Genomic DNA, 21968 nt, shown 5'->3' on the forward strand with positions numbered 1-21968 from the left:
TAACCGTTTATTATTATTCATGATAAACGAGTCATCATTATTATCCGAAACATCTGCAATTTTTTGATTTTTTATACTTTCATTCCTGAAAACGCTATTTAAGAATGTTTTTCCTCCAGTTCACCATGTTTACCATATCGCATGAAAATTTAAAACCCACATAAAAAATAAGATTCAAAAAGTTTTCCATAAAAAAGGAACCACACGCTTTAATTTGTGATTTTGAGATATAATTCGGGAAATGGGCTAAAAAAAGGGATCGTCAATAAAACATTGAGGAACAATTGTTGTTTTTTTCAGTAACGACACACGTTTGGCATTAAATATTAAAATTATCTTGCAAGACACTACATATTAAGAGCAATTCTCTGTAATCACCAAAATATTTCGGCACGCACTAAAAAATATTTGTTTTAAACTTTATTAGTTCAATAGAGCCACATGAGCTTAACAAAAAATATTATTACACTTAGCCCCATATGTTTACCGTTTCCTTGGTAACAGGACTTAAAGTGGCAAGAAAGAGGGAAAATGCAGTGTTTACAAATTATGATCAATTATGTCTAATAAAAAGAAAATAATATAGATATTCAGACATTTAAAACTTTTTTCAATTTAAAAAAAACAAATAAAAATTGTGTTCAACAGTAAACTTTCTTAAAAAATAATCTGTATAGCTAAAATAGGGTAAAAAGTGCAATAAAAGGGGGGTTTTAGAGCCTATTTTGATCAGGTGTTGTAAAAAAATGCAGCCATTTCTCATATTGTTGATTATATGAATAGAGAGAATGGATTAAGGTTATACAAGAAAAGAAAAAAAATCAGTGGGCAAACTTGACTGTATTGAAATTAATTGACCCTGAAAAGTTGAGTTGTCCTGTATTTACCTAATCAAATTACCTCCCTTTACGGAGTTCTCTTGTAGAGAAACAAATTAAAAACAGGAGGGAAAATGTAAACAAATGCAGACAACAATGTTATTTTGCGAATTTCTTCATGTTTTATATTCAAGCATAATGGGAAATGGATAAATTTTTCACAGTGATGTTAGCCTACACTTATATATATGGTTAAGTTGGTATGATTTGCTCATATTTTGAAAATATTGTCAGAACAATGGAACTGTGTCTGTACTAAGACAGTGTATTTTATAGTTTATTTTGCTTACCGTAACTAACTTTTTTAATGTATTTATTTATATAATCTTCGAATAATTGTTATAAAATGTGTAGCATAAAAGATTTCTTAGGCAATTGTGACAACTGCAGTGACGACAGGTATTTTTGAAAATGCTTCCATTGGAAAAAGAGACATGTATAAATTTTTGTCAGAAATTTTTTTACTTAAATCTGACATTACATTGTACGTCACAACTGAGGATCTGTGATATTCATAGAAATATTATCATCGAAACAACTAACAAGAAATATAGAAGGAAAGATTGTGGTGTGCCTTCAGTAAATGTCATTTTGAAATATCATAATACTACAAAAGCAGTGGATCGACATGTTACACCCAAGATGTTTCAAAGAATTGTTACAAAGACAGGCATTTTCATTCCTATTGGAACATGTAAGTAGATACTATTTACCTAATACCATTTTTCTTTAAAAAAGATACAGTGATAAACCTCTTATAAAAAAGAAATCAAATGCAGCTGTCAGGTACCCCCCCCCCCCCCCCCCCAAAAAAAAACAAACAAACAAACAAACAAAACCTTAGGGTTAATATTGTTTACCATTTGGCTATGAACCTTAAGCTTATTGTTTTTAGCATGTGACAGCCATATGAACTTCTTTAATACCCCCTTTTTAAACTGTAAAACATAAAATTATGTGAAGTTCTTTGAATCTTGTTTTTGAGAGACAAAAATTATAACATGAATGCTGTTTCACGTTTCCTTTCCTTTACCAGATTTGTAAGGTTTTGTACATGATAATCACATCATTTCATACCAGTCCTTATGAAATAAAAAATGTTGCAGCAACAATGCTGCAATGTTGCGGCTGCTGATCAGGTTGCCAGAAAATTGATGCCGGATAAGTGCTGAATGATGCCGCTAGCATCATTCTGGCTACAGTGCAGCGCTATTTCCTTTCATGACAAAAAGCGCCACAATGTTGCCATAAAGCACACATATAATTTTCTCATTCTTAATCTACTTAAATGATGCCAGAATAGAGCCAGAACATTGATAATGTCATTGATGATGTCACCAGTGTTTGAGCTTTTTACTGTGGTCATGGTGGTGTGTTAGAAGTAGACCATATATTGCTTGAGCTTATGATTTTAGTGAAGAATTGGGTGTTCTGTTATTGTGAAGACTTGTATGTAAACTTAGATTAACATGATTAATTAAATGCATTATATAAAAGTTCAATCTCTCATTTAATTAAATCAAGGAAATTGTCTTCTTCCTGATAGACCTGGAGAGCATTTTCAAAAAATCCAAATTAACAGGGACGAACTATCATCTAATGGGGCGAATTGGAACCTTCTGAAACATAAGTCATGGTTTCTCTTCCCTTTCTCAATTTAATCCTCGCTAAAATTTTACAGAGCATGCTGAAAGAAGTTTGGTCAATTATGTCTTTGTAACCCTCTAAAGACGACTTGAAAGTGCTATTTGTTTGGGAAAAAATGTAGTATAATCACGAATTTAGATTGCTAAGCAGACAAAACACAACACCTTTGACTGAAGTGAAGGGGCTCCTGTTGGGATCATGGAAATTATGTTGGTGTTATTGAAGGTATAGATGTTGCATGTTGACAGTTCATGAGTTACACATTTTAACTTTCCTTTTCCTCAATGTGGGAAAATTAAGTACATTACATATAGGAATAACTTCTGAGGACAGAACTTTACTTTCTTTAAAAGAAAAAGTTATAATAATAACCCTGAGCACACAAAAAAATCATAACGCTAAATAAAGGAGTTAAAACTTTTTCTCTGGTATACTTAGCACTAAACTTGCCTGGTCAGACGTTACTTTACCTTTTAAGTCAATAATTAAAGGAAGCCAGAATTTAAAGGCATTAGTGGCGCAATAGTGCCAGAAAACTAATTTGCATACAAAATAAAAAACAATATCTGCATTGAAGCCACAACATGTTGCGGCAACGAAGCCACAGTATTTTCTGGTGCCAGAAAACTAATTTGCATATGAAATACACTAATGCAGCATCATTGCCACAACATGTTGGTGCAATGAAGCCGCAACATAGCCCTAATGTTGTCACAACTACATGTATGCGCCAGAAGGCTTATATTCCGATAAGGGCGTGGACAGCCTTCTTTTACTCATGTTTACTTGAGATACATGTATGTTTTAAAATTCATGTTTTTATGTACATACATGTACATGTATATGACCCAACAAAAAAGTATGTGGGTTTACTGTACACCTACCTACCCTAATTTCAGTATATGACCCAACAAAAAAGTATGTGGGTTTACTGTACCCCTACTTACCCTAATTTTTGTCCCCTACCCTAAAGTTTTTTTGACTATTTTTGATTGAGTACTGTTAAAGTCACAATGTTGCTCCCATAGACTCAATGTAAAAAAAAAAAAAAAAATCTCTACCTACCTACCCTTTTTTTTTTTCAGCAAGTGACAGTAAAGACACATATTTTTTTGTTTGGCCTAAATAGTTTTGATAGTGATACACAGAATGAGATCAATTGTGTATCTATTTTCTTTTATATTACAGCAATTTGTAGACTGTGTAGAGAAAAACTATTTGGAAATAACAGTATTGAGCATGTTGAGGAGGTATGTCTTTTCATATACATGTATAAATATGATTCCCTGTACACATGTATACTCAATAGTCAATAGTGAGTTTATTGTTATGTCATGTATGTATGGGATCCATATTGTAACTACATGTCAAACTGCATATGTACTCAGTTTTACTATGACAAGAATAAGAAGATCTTTCAATTCAGAAATAACATTAAACTTTAAAGTTCCAATTTGGTCTTCATATTCACTAAGCTTTTGCACATTTTATTTGGTAAACTAGTTTCATCATTAAGCATTAGTAAAAAATCTATTAAAATAAAAACCAAGATTTTAATTGATCTAATTTACATGTACACTTAGGGCCAATAGGGGTTAAACTATGCATTCATGCATGCATAATTGAGGGTAAATTAAGGGTAAATTTCTAAATCATTTCTGTATAAAACATACATCAACTGAACCCTAACCCATTCATATATTACTAAACCCTCTAAGATAGGTTGGTTTTTGCTTCAATATTATCATGTGTATTCCAGAATTCATTATTGTTCCAATTTCAATTAGTACCTTGTTTAAAATATTCTTAAAAAGTTTTTCTTTTCTTTTAATTTAGGAGAACACTATTGAGACAAATACAAAGAACAAGATTGCAGAAGCTGAAATACTACCACCTTAAAGAAAGAGGGTAGGTATAACTGTATATAAAATAGTATCATTGCATACACTTTATAAGAAGTCTCATAAACTTGACTTTATAAGATATCTTGTAAAAGTATTTAAGATATCTTGAATAATATCAGATTATTACATGGCATTTGTCATATCGCATGTATTATCAGCCCTAGGTTTAATATCAGCCCTAGGTTTAATATCAGCCCAAGAGCCGCATGGCTTGAGGGCTGATATTGGCCGAGGGCTGATAATACATGTGATATGAAAAATGACATGCTATGATCTTTTTATCATATGCTTCAACAATGGAGAAAAATAACAGATTAATATATATTGATCTTTTTACGTGGTTCTTAAATAGCAGTTCAAAGAGTGAAATATTATAAGTTACATAGTGTGCTAGTGACCTAATACGGTATATATGGGGTCAGTAAATTCTATATGGGGTGAGAGCAAAGCTCGAATCCCCATATGGAATTTACTGACCCCATATATACCGTATTACGTCACTAGCACACTATGTAACGAATTTTTCTTACCGACTATCTTAACGTGTGAAATTTAGACTAGAGACCTATCAAAATGAGCACTGAAGTCTTCAATACTTTTAGCATTAAGAAACTTCTCTCATTGATCCTACAGACACAGCTGCCAACAATAACAACTTGTTAGCTTTAAATGTGTTTTATGAATTCATTTCAATCTTAATAATCAATTTCTTCGTCTGTTGAAATCTTTAAGATGTTTTCTCAATACCGTTTTGTTTTTATAAAGGGACGCAACACCACTACTAACTGTGTACGAAATAAGCCCCGCCTTCTTTCTAACCTTATATGGAATATAAAGGGGACGTAACTCCACTACTAACTGTGTATGAAATAAGCCCCGCCTACCTTCTAACCTTATATGGAATATAAAGGGACGTAACTCCACTACTAACTGTGTATGAAATAAGCCCCGCCTCCCTACTAACCTAATATGAAATATACACAGTCTCCCCACGGACGCTTTAAACCAATCATATTCCTAGAAATGTATAGGAGGTAAGATAATCATGGATGTAAGACCCCAAATGTTGTACAATCGATATGAAATCTTTCTATCATATGCCTCAACAATGAAGAAAAAAAACCAGTATGTTATATTTTAATACGGATGATAAAAAAATAATTCAACAATATACATAATAAACACTGTTTGGAAAAGTCAACATTTTTAAAGTAACTTTCTTAATTATGTTAAAAATGCATTTATTTTATCATTTGTTTATTGTTTTTTTTTTCCCATTTTACACAATATACTTTCCAGTATACAAATAATTATTTTGTACCCTACTTTGTAATGTTTTTCACTGAAAACGTACCATTGAGGTGTATTTTCCAGAATTTGCCGAGTATTACCGGAATGCCATGCGATAACGTTATGGAAAGGCATGTGATAAAAGTCGAAGCATGTGATAAACTTTTCATATCAGACCGCTAAGCACCAATTCGAAAAAATATGGAATATACGTAAATGTAATGCTATTATCATATGGTAAAAATCATATGTTATTTAGTCTAAGTATATGATAATATATTTTATATCTTTCATGAGATATCTTATAAAGACGTTTATAAAGATATCTCATAAACTTTAGAAGATATAAGATTTTCAAGATATCCAATTAGGAGCTTACTGTATTGAATTTGCAGATTTGGAGCCATCAATCATGGATTTGAGGGTCGCAAATTGAGTTTACTAACGACACGTTAGCGGAGCCAGTAAACGGATATTTGCGACCATCAAATAATAGATTGATGGCTCCAAATCTTCAGATTGATATATACCCTGAAAATTACGACTTTATCCAATGAAATTTGACGTACGTACGTTACAACGAATGTTGCATTAGAATGAATGTTATAGGACATCTGATATAATTAATAAGATATCTTATAAAACAATTTTATAAGATCTCTTATTGTCCACTGGAGGGGACATAGAAATACCGGTGTCCGTGCGTCCGTCCGTCCAAAATCAGTTTCTGGACCGTAACTTTTGAACACCTTCATATAATTTTTTCAAACTTACACAGTTGAATGTTTATTAGGTAATGAAGATCCGTATTGATTTTGATGTTTATAGGTCAAAGGTCGAGGTCACAGATATTTAATGATGTTGAATTTTCAGCTGACAATCGGTTTCTGGACTGTTACTTTTGAACACCTTCATATTATTTCTTCAAACTTACACAGTTGAATGTTATTAGGTAAGGAAGATCCCTATTGATTTTGATGTTTCTAGTCATTCAAAGGTCAAGGTCACAAGTTCTTTATGGAAATATTATATTTTAGCACCAGTGGGGGACCCCGGAGCCTCCTCTTGTTTAGTTTATAAGATATTTATTTTATAAGATATCTCATAAATTAGATATAAGATATTTCATTAACTTTCTTTCATATCTTATCTTTTAATTCAGACATAGGAGCCCTATAGTAATCAGCTTTCCGTCTGTCCGTCACAAACAGTTTTCACAAAATAAATCAAAAAGGCTATCACAAATCAATGTGAAAGTTTAATGGCTACCTACCAAAAAGCAGGGATATCACTAGTGAGCAATGACTCACAGCACATCTTGTTTTATATTGTGTCTATCAGAATTCTTTTAGTATCCAATCTTTTGTAGGCACTTGATAAAGTACCAGGGAAGCGTTACAGGGTGAAGGTTGTTGACACAATCCTTGATTTAGATGTAACCAAGAATAAAGAAACAATAACCAATATTACAAGTTTTTACAACTTTAGATTTGAGAGCAGTCATTTGAGGATGTGGCAGACATACAATATTGATGAAGGTATTACTTTTATATTCAACATAAAGAAAAAAACAGATTACAAATAACATATAGTTTTAAACATAACACAACCACTGAAAATACAGGGTCTGGCTTGTACACAGGTGGGTAAAAGAAGTCTATAAGTACTCAACCCTCCTCCGAAATCCTGGTTCAGAGGTTAAAAGTATATAAAGACAATTAAAAGCAATACCAATACTAAATTCAATAAGCTCAGCACTTCATCTTAAAACATAAAAAATTAAATCATCTTAATAAAAAGGTTGCATTGAGCCTATTGATAAAAAGACCACAAACTCCTAGACTAGAATGGATGCTATAAAAATTCACGTAATTTTATATGATAACGGCATAAAAAATCTATAGAGTTTATGATCTTGAAGTTGGTTATTTTTTTTAAACTTCCATATTGATCAATTTAACAAACAATAAAATGAATACAGGTTCTTTAATTACAATTTTCATTTCAGGAAAGCTTGTGACTTTAAAATCAACAAAGAATTCTGCAGAGGCGGATTTAGAGGGTTTTTCAGGGGACCCGGGCCCCCCTTTTGTGGGAAACATTTTGTTGATTATATAGGGAATCACTGAAACATGACTGGAGCGGGCCCCTTCTTAAGCAGTCAGTGGGCCCCCCCTTATGAAAATTTCTGGATCCGCCACTGTTCTGTGCAGTTAAAAGTACTCAATGACTGGACAGAGATGTCTTTTAATGACCTCATTACTGAAGGTAATTTTATAATTACTTCATTTACTAACTGTCATGTAAAAAACTTAAGCACACTTGTAAGACAATGATCATTATTATATTTTGTCACAACAACCGAGAAAAACCAACACAAAACTCAATAAACATTGTTATGCATTTTTAAAATTTCGTGCTTGTGGGTTACAGGATTATGGGTATCGACAGAATCTTATTATAGATAATCAGGCTGTCGATTGTTGAAAGAGAAATTTATACATGTTGTATCGTTGTCCTTTTTAGGTCACCTGGCCCATTTTGAGTCCGTCTGGCATTAACTTTTTCAAAAATCTTCTGATACAACTGGCCAATTGGAACTGAACTTGGTTAATGTAGTAAATTTGAATTTTTCTATTTTTTTTGGGAAACAATTTTTATTTTATTTATCCTCTTTTTAGGAACAGAATAGGCTTCAAAACAACAGAAGCAGACATTCATTTGTTCTATGGATGGCTGCATTCAAGAGTTCAAGAACCAGATTAGTCTTGATCAACACCTCCTTCAAGGCAGCTGTGAATATAAGCTAGAGAAAGGCCCATTAAAAGATCAGGCAAAAGTTCTATATGCCCAAAAGCTGTCAAATAATGTACATCATTGTCCTGATATGCAAGCAGTCTTACTAGAAAATGCATGTACTACAGACTTGAGTGCCAAAGAAATGTGATGGGCATTGAAAGTGAAAAAGAAAAAGATTTTCTTTAGCATCAAACAGAAAGAATTCATGACGGATTTATTTTATTTATCTTGAAAGGATGCAAAAAGCAGCCATATTGGATTCAACGACATTATATTTTCCCAATAAATAGGCGAAATAGAGAAAAAAACGCCTACCTTAAACTACTTTGTAATAGCTTATATCCAAATTTGAAGCGTAAACAAAGCCCCAAAACATACTATGTTACAGTTTTACACTTGAAGTATTCATATGACGTCATGATGTTGCTATGAAGTTTATGTGCCAAAGAAGTCAACAACATTTTGTGGAATTTTTATTTTAAGCAACTATATGTCCAAATAAAAAACAGAAACAATATCTTTATTGACTATTGCATTAGAATGGATATAACTGTATTGTATTTTAAGGTTTGTGGACGTAAATCTAGATTTTACTGTTGCAATTATCTGTTTACCTAGCTCTGCTACAGGTCACTAGGTAAACTCAATTTGCGACAGTAATATCTACGTTTTATGTCCGAAAAGGTTAAAATACAATACAGTTATCTCCTAAATTACCTACACATGATTGCACCAATATGAGTTTAATATAATGAAATTTGCTTGTACTTAGAAGGTGTTTTACTTATTTTAAATATTTAAGTCGGACCAGCATTTTACCCACATTGCTTTATAAATAGCAAACTTTGTTGATCTGTATCAGTTAAAAACTAATATGCACAATCAGTTCTTTCTTCCCTCTGTATTCAATTACAAAATTAAATCTTTAAAAATGTAAAGATACATACTGAATTTTAGAAAGAAAAAAAAATTGTAAAATTTTCGAAATTCGGTTACCATAGCAACCATTTTTATTAAATTTCATTAAACAAAACTATTTTTCTGGACTGTAAAATTTAACTGATCAATTTTGTTAAATTGTAAGAAATTTAATGCCATCTTTGTATTGTTTAAATATGGAAATTACTTGGATCATTATTGACTTGTAGAAAAATACAATTTACAGAATTTGAAAATCTTGTGTTTTTCATTCATTAAAAATATTTTTTGCAATTATTTGCCCATTGATTTTATTTTATATTCTGGAAGACGTATATTGGTTCTTTCTAAATATACCTAACATTTTACTAGGAGATGCTGCCTTCAAGAAAAAAATTCCATTGAATACCCTGAATTTACGCATTTTTCACTGAAATCCAAATTTGCCATTTTAGCATATCTTTACTAGCTGGTAGCAAAATAACTGATAATGGTAAAAGTAAAACATATGTGAATTTCAAACAGCTTAAAGGTCAGTTATATTATATTATTCAGAAAAAAAGGATATGTTACACATAAATCAAGTACTAAACAGTGCAAAATGTCGTTTTTTCACTTTTTCAAGAGTTAAAATATGACCTTTTATTGCTAAAATCAACCTATGTGGTTTCCATGGCAACCGGAATATTCCGGAACAATTTGTTGCCTGTTATTGCCTTTAGGTATGGTACTGGCTTTTATATAAAAGTTTCATCAAAATCTGAGACCATGTGTGCCAGACCCTATTAGAATTTCTTTGGTGGTTACAGAGAATTGCTCTTAATAAGAAATCAAATATATATATATATATATAAAGAAAAGTCAAATAGAATTCGTATGCTGGTAACATATAAGAAAATAAATATAAGATAATGACGGTTTCAATTCATCACTTTTACTAGCGCTTTCACTGCTTTCACAGATCTTCAGGTAATGTGACTTGTATACATAAATGTTATAAAACAATTGATTGACGTTAACAATAGTATGACGTTAACAAATACAAGGGAGACTACTAATGTCATTTTAAAATTGGAGTAAAGTCTTTAAAATGTTTCGTAAAAATTAAAATATTATTTATCATTTAATCCCGGGTTGAGAATGTTTATGAATAATTCTTCTTTCTTCTTCCGGAGAAAATCATTTTGACGATTGACCATTTACAACGGAAATAATTTAAATCGTCCATTAGAACAACTATGGAAATGGTCGTTAGCCCTGATGATTGTTAAATCTTCATGGTTGGTTTGCTGTCTATGTACAGTCATTCTAGTCCGCAGTTCTGTTTTTTCTCTCCAATATAGAATTCCTCACAATTTGAACATATGAGAGAATAAATGACGTTTGAACTTTTACAAGACATATTTTGTTTAACTGTGAAATGCTTTCCATTTTTGAAATAAATTAAACTTTCTTCTATTAAATCTGGACATGTCATACATCGTTTATCGGTACATTTTCTAACAATAGGCAAAGTTTCATTAAAGTCGAATTCTGAAGATGTTAAATATCGTTTTAGACTTTTTGACTGTCTTTTACTGTTGATAATCTTCTTTTTTTGTTATACTTTGTCCATTTTTTCACTTTTGTGTAAATTATTTTCAATTTGTCGCATGAAACTAAATATATCATAATCTCGTGGGTTATATGTCGTGACAAACGGGATAATTTTGTCTAAATTGTTTGATGATTCTTCGGTTGTTTCGGATCGCCATGATTCTGTAATGATTGGTCCTTTTATCAGTGCCTTTTGAATTCCGTAATCTATCACTTGTTCCGGATATTGCTGCTTTTTTAAATACACTTTTAATTCTTCCAATCTTTTATTGCGTAATAGTTCTGTACTTGTAATGGTATTTATTCTTGACGCTAGATTAAAAGGTATATTTAATTTTACATGTTTTGGATGATTTGAGTAAAAATTTAAATACATATGTGTATCGGTGTCTTTAGAAAAGATATCTGTGACAATTTCATTGTCTTCCGTTATAAGTACTAAAATATCCAAAAACGGCATTTTGTTGACATTTCTGTTAATTGTGAAACGAATATGTGGGTTTAAAGAATTTAAATCAGAATGAAAATCTGAGACAGATATATCTGAATTCCAAATTATAAAACAATCGTCAAGAAATCGTTTCCAGTTTTGACGTAGGTAAATGGCAAAGTCATTTCCGTATTTATGGTCCATTTGTTCGTATAATAATTGTTCCAAATATCCAAGTACTAAAGTGGCGTACGAAGGCGCCATTTTAGTACCCATAGCTGTTCCTTTTTTCTGATGATAGTATGTGCCGTCAAAGTAAAAGATATTTCTTTCTAATATAAGTTTCAAAGATGCAAGGATAAATTCTTTTGTTAATCTGTTTTCAATGACGTTTTCCGTATTTTCTAACCAATATTTTACGGCTGTAATTCCTAAGGCATGTGGGATATTTGTGTAAAGACTGACAATATCAAAAGTAATGAGTTCTGAATTAGGATTTACAGTTGTTGGTAGATGATTTAAAAATTCCAAATCGTCTCGTATAAAACTAGGAACTTCACGACAAGGTTTAATCACAATGTCTATAAAATGGCTTAAATTCTGTGTGACGCTGTTGGGTCCGCCCACAATAGGTCGAAATTTTAAATCATTTTGTCTTAAAAGTTCGATGTATTCACTGTTTTGTTCTGATACCGCATTTGAAATTTCCTCACTTTTGTGAATTTTGTGAAACCATAGAAATAGCTTTCTGCAAATTTAGAGTTTGAAATGTAATCCATCTCTTCTTTATACAATTCAGTCTTATGTTTATTTAGTAATTTTTTAATCATTGTACTTGTTTGTTTGTCCATTTTTGTATCTGTCACCTCATAAAACATTTCATCTTGTAACATATTTTAAATTTTATCTCGGTAATACTCACGGTCCATGATTACAACCGCGTTCCTTTTATCCGCTTCTTTAATTATTATTGATTTATCTGATTTTAAATTTTGCAAAGCTGTTTTCTCCTCGTGGGTTAAATTGTCCTTGACATTTTTATTGCTTTTAAGTGAATTCGTTTTTAATGTTTTAATTGTTTCTTCTAAATCTTTGTCTTTTGTGGGTTTTGGAATCCAGTCTGATTTATTTCTTACTAGTGGTTTATTTTCTTCTTCTTCGTTTTCTTCATTATCCTCACAAAAAATATAATTTATCCTCAATCTTCTGCCAAATTCATCAATGTCGGCTCCAAGTTGTGTTTTATCCTCATTTGGAGTTGGTGTAAATTTTAATCCTCTTTTTAAAAGATTTATTTCCCTTAATTGTAATTTTTCAAGCGACAAGTTTATAATTCTAGGGTGAATTTTTTCCGTGTTTGTTAGGCTATTTCCTTCCGGAACGTCTCCTGGGTATTCTTTGTTTCTGATGATAGAATTGTGTTCCGTGTACTGCGGTCTGTTGTCCCTTCGCCCTTGTCGTTCATCATGCGTTGTCCTAAAAAATGGTTCTACGCCTCCGGGTGCGGGAATTTCTCGCTGCATTGAAGACCTGTTGGTGACCTTCTGCTGTTGTCTGGATTATGGTCGGGTTGTTGTCTCTTTGACACATTCCCCATTTCCATTCTCAATTTTATTCTGAACGTTTTTCCCTATGTATGTAGTACCATTATCATTAATGAAATTTTGTTGTCTTCTATCTGGTGCGGGATTTCTTCGTAATCTCAAATTATAGTTATTCTGATTCACGTTTGTTGTTTGTTTAGAAATATGCTTTTGATGTTGTTGAAATTTTGGTGTATTTCGGGGTTGTAAATTTCTGCGGGGATTATCCCAGATTTCGAAGTGGTGCATTTATAATCACAACTTTGTAAAGTTTACGGACGCCTTCACGAGTTGGTTGGCTTTTATATATATATTTTAAAGAACCCCAAAGTATTCCTAAGATTTATCATGCACCGTAGAACAATAAGATCCATAATAAAACCAAAGAAAACAAATATAAAAACAAAAAATAAAAGCGATAAAATTCATCAACAACATGGCATGTTTTATATAAAACAAAACAAAAATAACAACAAAAGAAATGATTTTAGCTTCCTAATTGTGAACCTTCCATATCTATTTAGCAACATTCCAGCAACGCCTTCATACAGAATATATATCTCCCATTTGGTATTCCAGGATGATTTCCTATCATGATTTTTGATAGAGGGTTTCTTCTCACAAGGTAGCTAATTATAATCACAACTTTGTAAAGTTTACGGACGCCTTCACGAGTTGGTTGGTTGTTTTGGAATGTTCGTTTCACAGATGGTTGCAGATATGTTCCAAATTTCTTAACCACAATACCTTACCCTTCCCTTAATTTGACCTACCAAAATAAGGCTTATTACTGGGTTTGTACTAACATGAGAAACAAGACGGGAGCAAGATGTGAAGCAAGATCTGCGTACCTTCCGTAGCACCTGAGACCACCCCAAGTTTATGATGTTGTTCGTAACGCCCAGTCTTCAGTTTTCTATGCTGTGTTATTTGTACTATTGTTTATAGATATAAGAAGATGTGGTATGAGTGCCAATGAGACAACTCTCCATCCAAGTGAAAATTTATAAGGAAAACCATTATAGGTCACAGTACGGTCTTCAACACGGAGCCTTAGCCCACACCGATCAGTAAGCTATAAAGGGCCCCAAAAAATTACTAGTGTAAAACCATTCAAACGGGAAAACCAACGGTCTAATCTATATAAAAAACGAGAAACGAGAAACACTTATGAACCACATCAACAAACGACAACTACTGAACATCAGATTCCTGACTTAGGACAGGTGCAAACAAATGCAGCGGGTTTAAACGTTTTAATGGTACCAAACCTTCACCCTTTTTCTGAAACAATAGTGTAACATCACAACATAGAAAGACACACTATAAAATATCAACTGAAATAGCTTAACTCAATCAAAGGACACATTAACACCATTGAACATACACTGAACCAAAAAATTTGACCTATGGCACAATGTAAATACAAAATAAGGGAAGAATAATAAAAGTAACATATTATATCGGTAAGAAATGTTAAACAATTAAAGAAAAACAATATGCTCGAACAAAAATACCATCCATTTGCAATAACTTTAAACACAGGTAAATGAAAATAATTTTATTGTTAGGTATACCTGTACAGTACCAATAGAGAAAGGAAATATTTTTACAAAATAAATAATTTTGAATACAAAATAAATAAACTAAGGGAAGAATAATAAAAGTAACATGTTATATTGGTAAGAAATGTTAAACAATTAAAGAAAAACAATATGCTCGAACAAAAATACCATCCATTTGCAATAACTTTAAACACAGGTAAATGAAAATAATTTTGTTGTCAGGTATACGTGTACAGTACCAATAGAGAAAGGAAATATTATTACAAAATAAATAATTTTGATGTTCATAGTACGAAGTGAAAATTTATAGTTATACCAAACACTTATAAAAGCTGGTATATAGACCAGATATAACCCTGAATAACATTAAATAACAAAAAAGCAATACAATTAGTATCAACAGGTCAAATAAACAAGAAAGTACGATTTGAGAGTACTCGCAGTTACTGACAGCTAGTTAAAAGCCAAAACAATTAATAATAAGGAAAACCATTATAGTTCACAGTACGGTCTTCAACACGGAGCCTTGGCCCACACCGATCAGTAAGCTATAAAGGGCCCCAAAAAATTACTAGTGTAAAACCATTCAAACGGGAAAAACAACGGTCTAATCTATATAAAAAACGAGAAACGAGAAACACTTATGAACCACATCAACAAACGACAACTACTGAACATCAGATTCCTGACTTAGGACAGGTGCAAACAAATGCAGCGGGTTTAAACGTTTTAATGGTACCAAACCTTCACCCTTTTTCTTAAACAATAGTGTAACATCACAACATAGAAAGACACACTATAAAATATCAACTGAAATAGCTTAACTCAATCAAAGGACACATTAACACCATTGAACATACACTGAACAAATAAATTTGACCTATGGCACAATGTAAATACAAAATAAATAAACTAAGGGAAGAATAATAAAAGTAACATGTTATATCGGTAAGAAATGTTAAACAATTAAAGAAAAACAATATGCTCAAACAAAAATACCATCCATTTGCAATAACTTTAAACACAGGTAAATGAAAATAATTTTATTGATAGGTATACCTGTACAGTACCAATAGAGAAAGGAAATATTTTTACCAAATAAATAATTTTGAATACAAAATAAATAAACTAAGGGAAGAATAATAAAAGTAACATGTTATATCGGTAAGAAATGTTAAACAATTAAAGAAAAACAATATGCTCGAACAAAAATACCATCCATTTGCAATAACTTTAAACACAGGTAAATGAAAATAATTTTGTGGTTAGGTATACGTGTACAGTACCAATAGAGAAAGGAAATATTATTACAAAATAAATAATTTTGATGTTCATAGTACGAAGTGAAAATTTATAGTTATACCAAACACTTATAAAAGCTGGTATATAGACCAGATATAACCCTGAATAACATTAAATAACAAAAAAGCAATACAATTAGTATCAACAGGTCAAATAAACAAGAAAGTACGATTTGAGAGTACTCGCAGTTACTGACAGCTAGTTAAAAGCCAAAACAATTAATAATAAGGAAAACCATTATAGGTCACAGTACGGTCTTCAACACGGAGCCTTGGCCCACACCGATCAGTAAGCTATAAAGGGCCCCAAAAAATTACTAGTGTAAAACCATTCAAACGGGAAAAACAACGGTCTAATCTATATAAAAAAACGAGAAACGAGAAACACTTATGAACCACATAAACAAACGACAACTACTGAACATCAGATTCCTGACTTAGGACAGGTGCAAACAAATGCAGCGGGTATAAACGTTTTAATGGTACCAAACCTTCACCCTTTTTCTTAAACAATAGTGTAACATCACAACATAGAAAGACACACTATAAAATATCAACTGAAATAACTTAACTCAATCAAAGGACACATTAACACCATTGAACATACACTGAACAAATAAATTTGACCTATGGCACAATGTAAATACAAAATAAATAAACTAAGGGAAGAATAATAAAAGTAACATGTTATATCGGTAAGAAATGTTAAACAATTAAAGAAAAACAATATGCTCAAACAAAAATACCATCCATTTGCAATAACTTTAAACACAGGTAAATGAAAATAATTTTATTGATAGGTATACCTGTACAGTACCAATAGAGAAAGGAAATAGTTTTACAAAATAAATAATTTTGAATACAAAATAAATAAACTAAGGGAAGAATAATAAAAGTAACATGTTATATCGGTAAGAAATGTTAAACAATTAAAGAAAAACAATATGCTCGAACAAAAATACCATCCATTTGCAATAACTTTAAACACAGGTAAATGAAAATAATTTTGTGGTTAGGTATACGTGTACAGTACCAATAGAGAAAGGAAATATTTTTACAAAATAAATAATTTTGATGTTCATAGTACGAAGTGAAAATTTATAGTTATACCAAACACTTATAAAAGCTGGTATATAGACCAGATATAACCCTGAATAACATTAAATAACAAAAAAGCAATACAATTAGTATCAACAGGTCAAATAAACAAGAAAGTACGATTTGAGAGTACTCGCAGTTACTGACAGCTAGTTAAAAGCCAAAACAATTAATAATAAGGAAAACCATTATAGGTCACAGTACGGTCTTCAACACGGAGCCTTGGCCCACACCGATCAGTAAGCTATAAAGGGCCCCAAAAAATTACTAGTGTAAAACCATTCAAACGGGAAAAACAACGGTCTAATCTATATAAAAAACGAGAAACGAGAAACACTTATGAACCACATCAACAAACGACAACTACTGAACATCAGATTCCTGACTTAGGACAGGTGCAAACAAATGCAGCGGGTATAAACGTTTTAATGGTACCAAACCTTCACCCTTTTTCTTAAACAATAGTGTAACATCACAACATAGAAAGACACACTATAAAATATCAACTGAAATAGCTTAACTCAATCAAAGGACACATTAACACCATTGAACATACACTGAACAAATAAATTTGACCTATGGCACAATGTAAATACAAAATAAATAAACTAAGGGAAGAATAATAAAAGTAACATGTTATATCGGTAAGAAATGTTAAACAATTAAAGAAAAACAATATGCTCAAACAAAAATATCATCCATTTGCAATAACTTTAAACACAGGTAAATGAAAATAATTTTATTGATAGGTATACCTGTACAGTACCAATAGAGAAAGGAAATATTTTTACAAAATAAATAATTTTGAATACAAAATAAATAAACTAAGGGAAGAATAATAAAAGTAACATGTTATATCGGTAAGAAATGTTAAACAATTAAAGAAAAACAATATGCTCGAACAAAAATACCATCCATTTGCAATAACTTTAAACACAGGCAAATGAAAATAATTTTGTGGTTAGGTATACGTGTACAGTACCAATAGAGAAAGGAAATATTATTACAAAATAAATAATTTTGATGTTCATAGTACGAAGTGAAAATTTATAGTTATACCAAACACTTATAAAAGCTGGTATATAGACCAGATATAACCCTGAATAACATTAAATAACAAAAAAGCAATACAATTAGTATCAACAGGTCAAATAAACAAGAAAGTACGATTTGAGAGTACTCGCAGTTACTGACAGCTAGTTAAAAGTCAAAACAATTAATAATAAGGAAAACCATTATAGGTCACAGTACGGTCTTCAACACGGAGCCTTGGCCCACACCGATCAGTAAGCTATAAAGGGCCCCAAAAAATTACTAGTGTAAAACCATTCAAACGGGAAAAACAACGGTCTAATCTATATAAAAAACGAGAAACGAGAAACACTTATGAACCACATCAACAAACGACAACTACTGAACATCAGATTCCTGACTTAGGACAGGTGCAAACAAATGCAGCGGGTATAAACGTTTTAATGGTACCAAACCTTCACCCTTTTTCTTAAACAATAGTGTAACATCACAACATAGAAAGACACACTATAAAATATCAACTGAAATAGCTTAACTCAATCAAAGGACACATTAACACCATTGAACATACACTGAACAAATAAATTTGACCTATGGCACAATGTAATAAATACAAAATAAATAAACTAAGGGAAGAATAATAAAAGTAACATGTTATATCGGTAAGAAATGTTAAACAATTAAAGAAAAACAATATGCTCAAACAAAAATACCATCCATTTGCAATAACTTTAAACACAGGTAAATGAAAATAATTTTATTGATAGGTATACCTGTACAGTACCAATAGAGAAAGGAAATATTTTTACAAAATAAATAATTTTGAATACAAAATAAATAAACTAAGGGAAGAATAATAAAAGTAACATGTTATATCGGTAAGAAATGTTAAACAATTAAAGAAAAACAATATGCTCGAACAAAAATACCATCCATTTGCAATAACTTTAAACACAGGTAAATGAAAATAATTTTGTGGTTAGGTATACGTGTACAGTACCAATAGAGAAAGGAAATATTATTACAAAATAAATAATTTTGATGTTCATAGTACGAAGTGAAAATTTATAGTTATACCAAACACTTATAAAAGCTGGTATATAGACCAGATATAACCCTGAATAACATTAAATAACAAAAAAGCAATACAATTAGTATCAACAGGTCAAATAAACAAGAAAGTACGATTTGAGAGTACTCGCAGTTACTGACAGCTAGTTAAAAGCCAAAACAATTAATAATAAGGAAAACCATTATAGGTCACAGTACGGTCTTCAACACGGAGCCTTGGCCCACACCGATCAGTAAGCTATAAAGGGCTCCAAAAAATTACTAGTGTAAAACCATTCAAACGGGAAAAACAACGGTCTAATCTATATAAAAAACGAGAAACGAGAAACACTTATGAACCACATAAACAAACGACAACTACTGAACATCAGATTCCTGACTTAGGACAGGTGCAAACAAATGCAGCGGGTATAAACGTTTTAATGGTACCAAACCTTCACCCTTTTTCTTAAACAATAGTGTAACATCACAACATAGAAAGACACACTATAAAATATCAACTGAAATAGCTTAACTCAATCAAAGGACACATTAACACCATTGAACATACACTGAACAAATAAATTTGACCTATGGCACAATGTAAATACAAAATAAATAAACTAAGGGAAGAATAATAAAAGTAACATGTTATATCGGTAAGAAATGTTAAACAATTAAAGAAAAACAATATGCTCAAACAAAAATACCATCCATTTGCAATAACTTTAAACACAGGTAAATGAAAATAATTTTATTGATAGGTAAACCTGTACAGTACCAATAGAGAAAGGAAATATTTTTACAAAATAAATAATTTTGAATACAAAATAAATAAACTAAGGGAAGAATAATAAAAGTAACATGTTATATCGGTAAGAAATGTTAAACAATTAAAGAAAAACAATATGCTCGAACAAAAATACCATCCATTTGCAATAACTTTAAACACAGGTAAATGAAAATAATTTTGTGGTTAGGTATACGTGTACAGTACCAATAGAGAAAGGAAATATTATTACAAAATAAATAATTTTGATGTTCATAGTACGAAGTGAAAATTTATAGTTATACCAAACACTTATAAAAGCTGGTATATAGACCAGATATAACCCTGAATAACATTAAATAACAAAAAAGCAATACAATTAGTATCAACAGGTCAAATAAACAAGAAAGTACGATTTGAGAGTACTCGCAGTTACTGACAGCTAGTTAAAAGCCAAAACAATTAATAATAAGGAAAACCATTATAGGTCACAGTACGGTCTTCAACACGGAGCCTTGGCCCACACCGATCAGTAAGCTATAAAGGGCCCCAAAAAATTACTAGTGTAAAACCATTCAAACGGGAAAAACAACGGTCTAATCTATATAAAAAACGAGAAACGAGAAACACTTATGAACCACATCAACAAACGACAACTACTGAACATCAGATTCCTGACTTAGGACAGGTGCAAACAAATGCAGCGGGTATAAACGTTTTAATGGTACCAAACCTTCACCCTTTTTCTTAAACAATAGTGTAACATCACAACATAGAAAGACACACTATAAAATATCAACTGAAATAGCTTAACTCAATCAAAGGACACATTAACACCATTGAACATACACTGAACAAATAAATTTGACCTATGGCACAATGTAAATACAAAATAAATAAACTAAGGGAAGAATAATAAAAGTAACATGTTATATCGGTAAGAAATGTTAAACAATTAAAGAAAAACAATATGCTCAAACAAAAATATCATCCATTTGCAATAACTTTAAACACAGGTAAATGAAAATAATTTTATTGATAGGTATACCTGTACAGTACCAATAGAGAAAGGAAATATTTTTACAAAATAAATAATTTTGAATACAAAATAAATAAACTAAGGGAAGAATAATAAAAGTAACATGTTATATCGGTAAGAAATGTTAAACAATTAAAGAAAAACAATATGCTCGAACAAAAATACCATCCATTTGCAATAACTTTAAACACAGGCAAATGAAAATAATTTTGTGGTTAGGTATACGTGTACAGTACCAATAGAGAAAGGAAATATTATTACAAAATAAATAATTTTGATGTTCATAGTACGAAGTGAAAATTTATAGTTATACCAAACACTTATAAAAGCTGGTATATAGACCAGATATAACCCTGAATAACATTAAATAACAAAAAAGCAATACAATTAGTATCAACAGGTCAAATAAACAAGAAAGTACGATTTGAGAGTACTCGCAGTTACTGACAGCTAGTTAAAAGCCAAAACAATTAATAATAAAAAATCATGCATCAGAGACTAAAATCAACTAAAACACATCCAAGGGATTTAGTATTTTAACGTCATGGACAGTCAAAGAAGACATGACTAGTGCAATGCCAAAAATAAATGTATCGACAGTAGGATAGTTAGGAGTTTAACCTCTTTATAGATCTAAACGAACGTGGGTGTGTCTTTATACATCCCACTTGAAAAAAAATACAAATTTATTTATGTTTTTATTTGCTGATGACAAAATCGATATTAGTACCAATGTAAACTATATTCAAAGATCTAATTACAACATTGGTAAGATAACCTTTACTAATAAGCCTGTTTAAAGGTTCGATGAGTTTACACAGATCACATAGTGATTTCCGCGCTTTAAGTACACTATTACCGTAAAATTTAGGATGTGAAATACCGTTTTTAATCAATTTTCTACAAGTACAGCCAAATTTACTAATCAAATCTTTGTATCTATGAAAGAACTTAGCAAAAGTTTTACGTAATTTATGGTAACGAAATCCTTGATTTAATAATTTACCAGTGATGCATTGATTACGTTCGTTAAAATCTATGACATCACTACACACACGGGCATAACGAA

The 21968-nt window shown here is 31.2% G+C and overlaps 1 long non-coding RNA gene across 2 annotated transcripts; it reads left to right on the forward strand.

Moving 5' to 3' along the window:
- Positions 1-358: 358 nt before the first annotated feature.
- Positions 359-9274, forward strand: LOC127703840 (uncharacterized). Of its 2 annotated transcripts, none has more exons than XR_007983073.1 (6): positions 359-1572; positions 3714-3775; positions 4362-4433; positions 7089-7257; positions 7728-7987; positions 8401-9274. It is a non-coding gene; the product is annotated as an uncharacterized LOC127703840 (long non-coding RNA). The 2 variants fall into 2 exon arrangements; XR_007983074.1 differs by lacking the exon at positions 359-1572 and adding an exon at positions 2547-2750.
- The last annotated feature ends 12694 nt before the right edge of the window (positions 9275-21968 follow it).

This window comes from Mytilus californianus, unplaced genomic scaffold (assembly GCF_021869535.1).
Source record: "Mytilus californianus isolate M0D057914Y unplaced genomic scaffold, xbMytCali1.0.p SCAF_52, whole genome shotgun sequence".
Taxonomy (NCBI): Eukaryota; Metazoa; Mollusca; class Bivalvia; order Mytilida; family Mytilidae; genus Mytilus; species Mytilus californianus.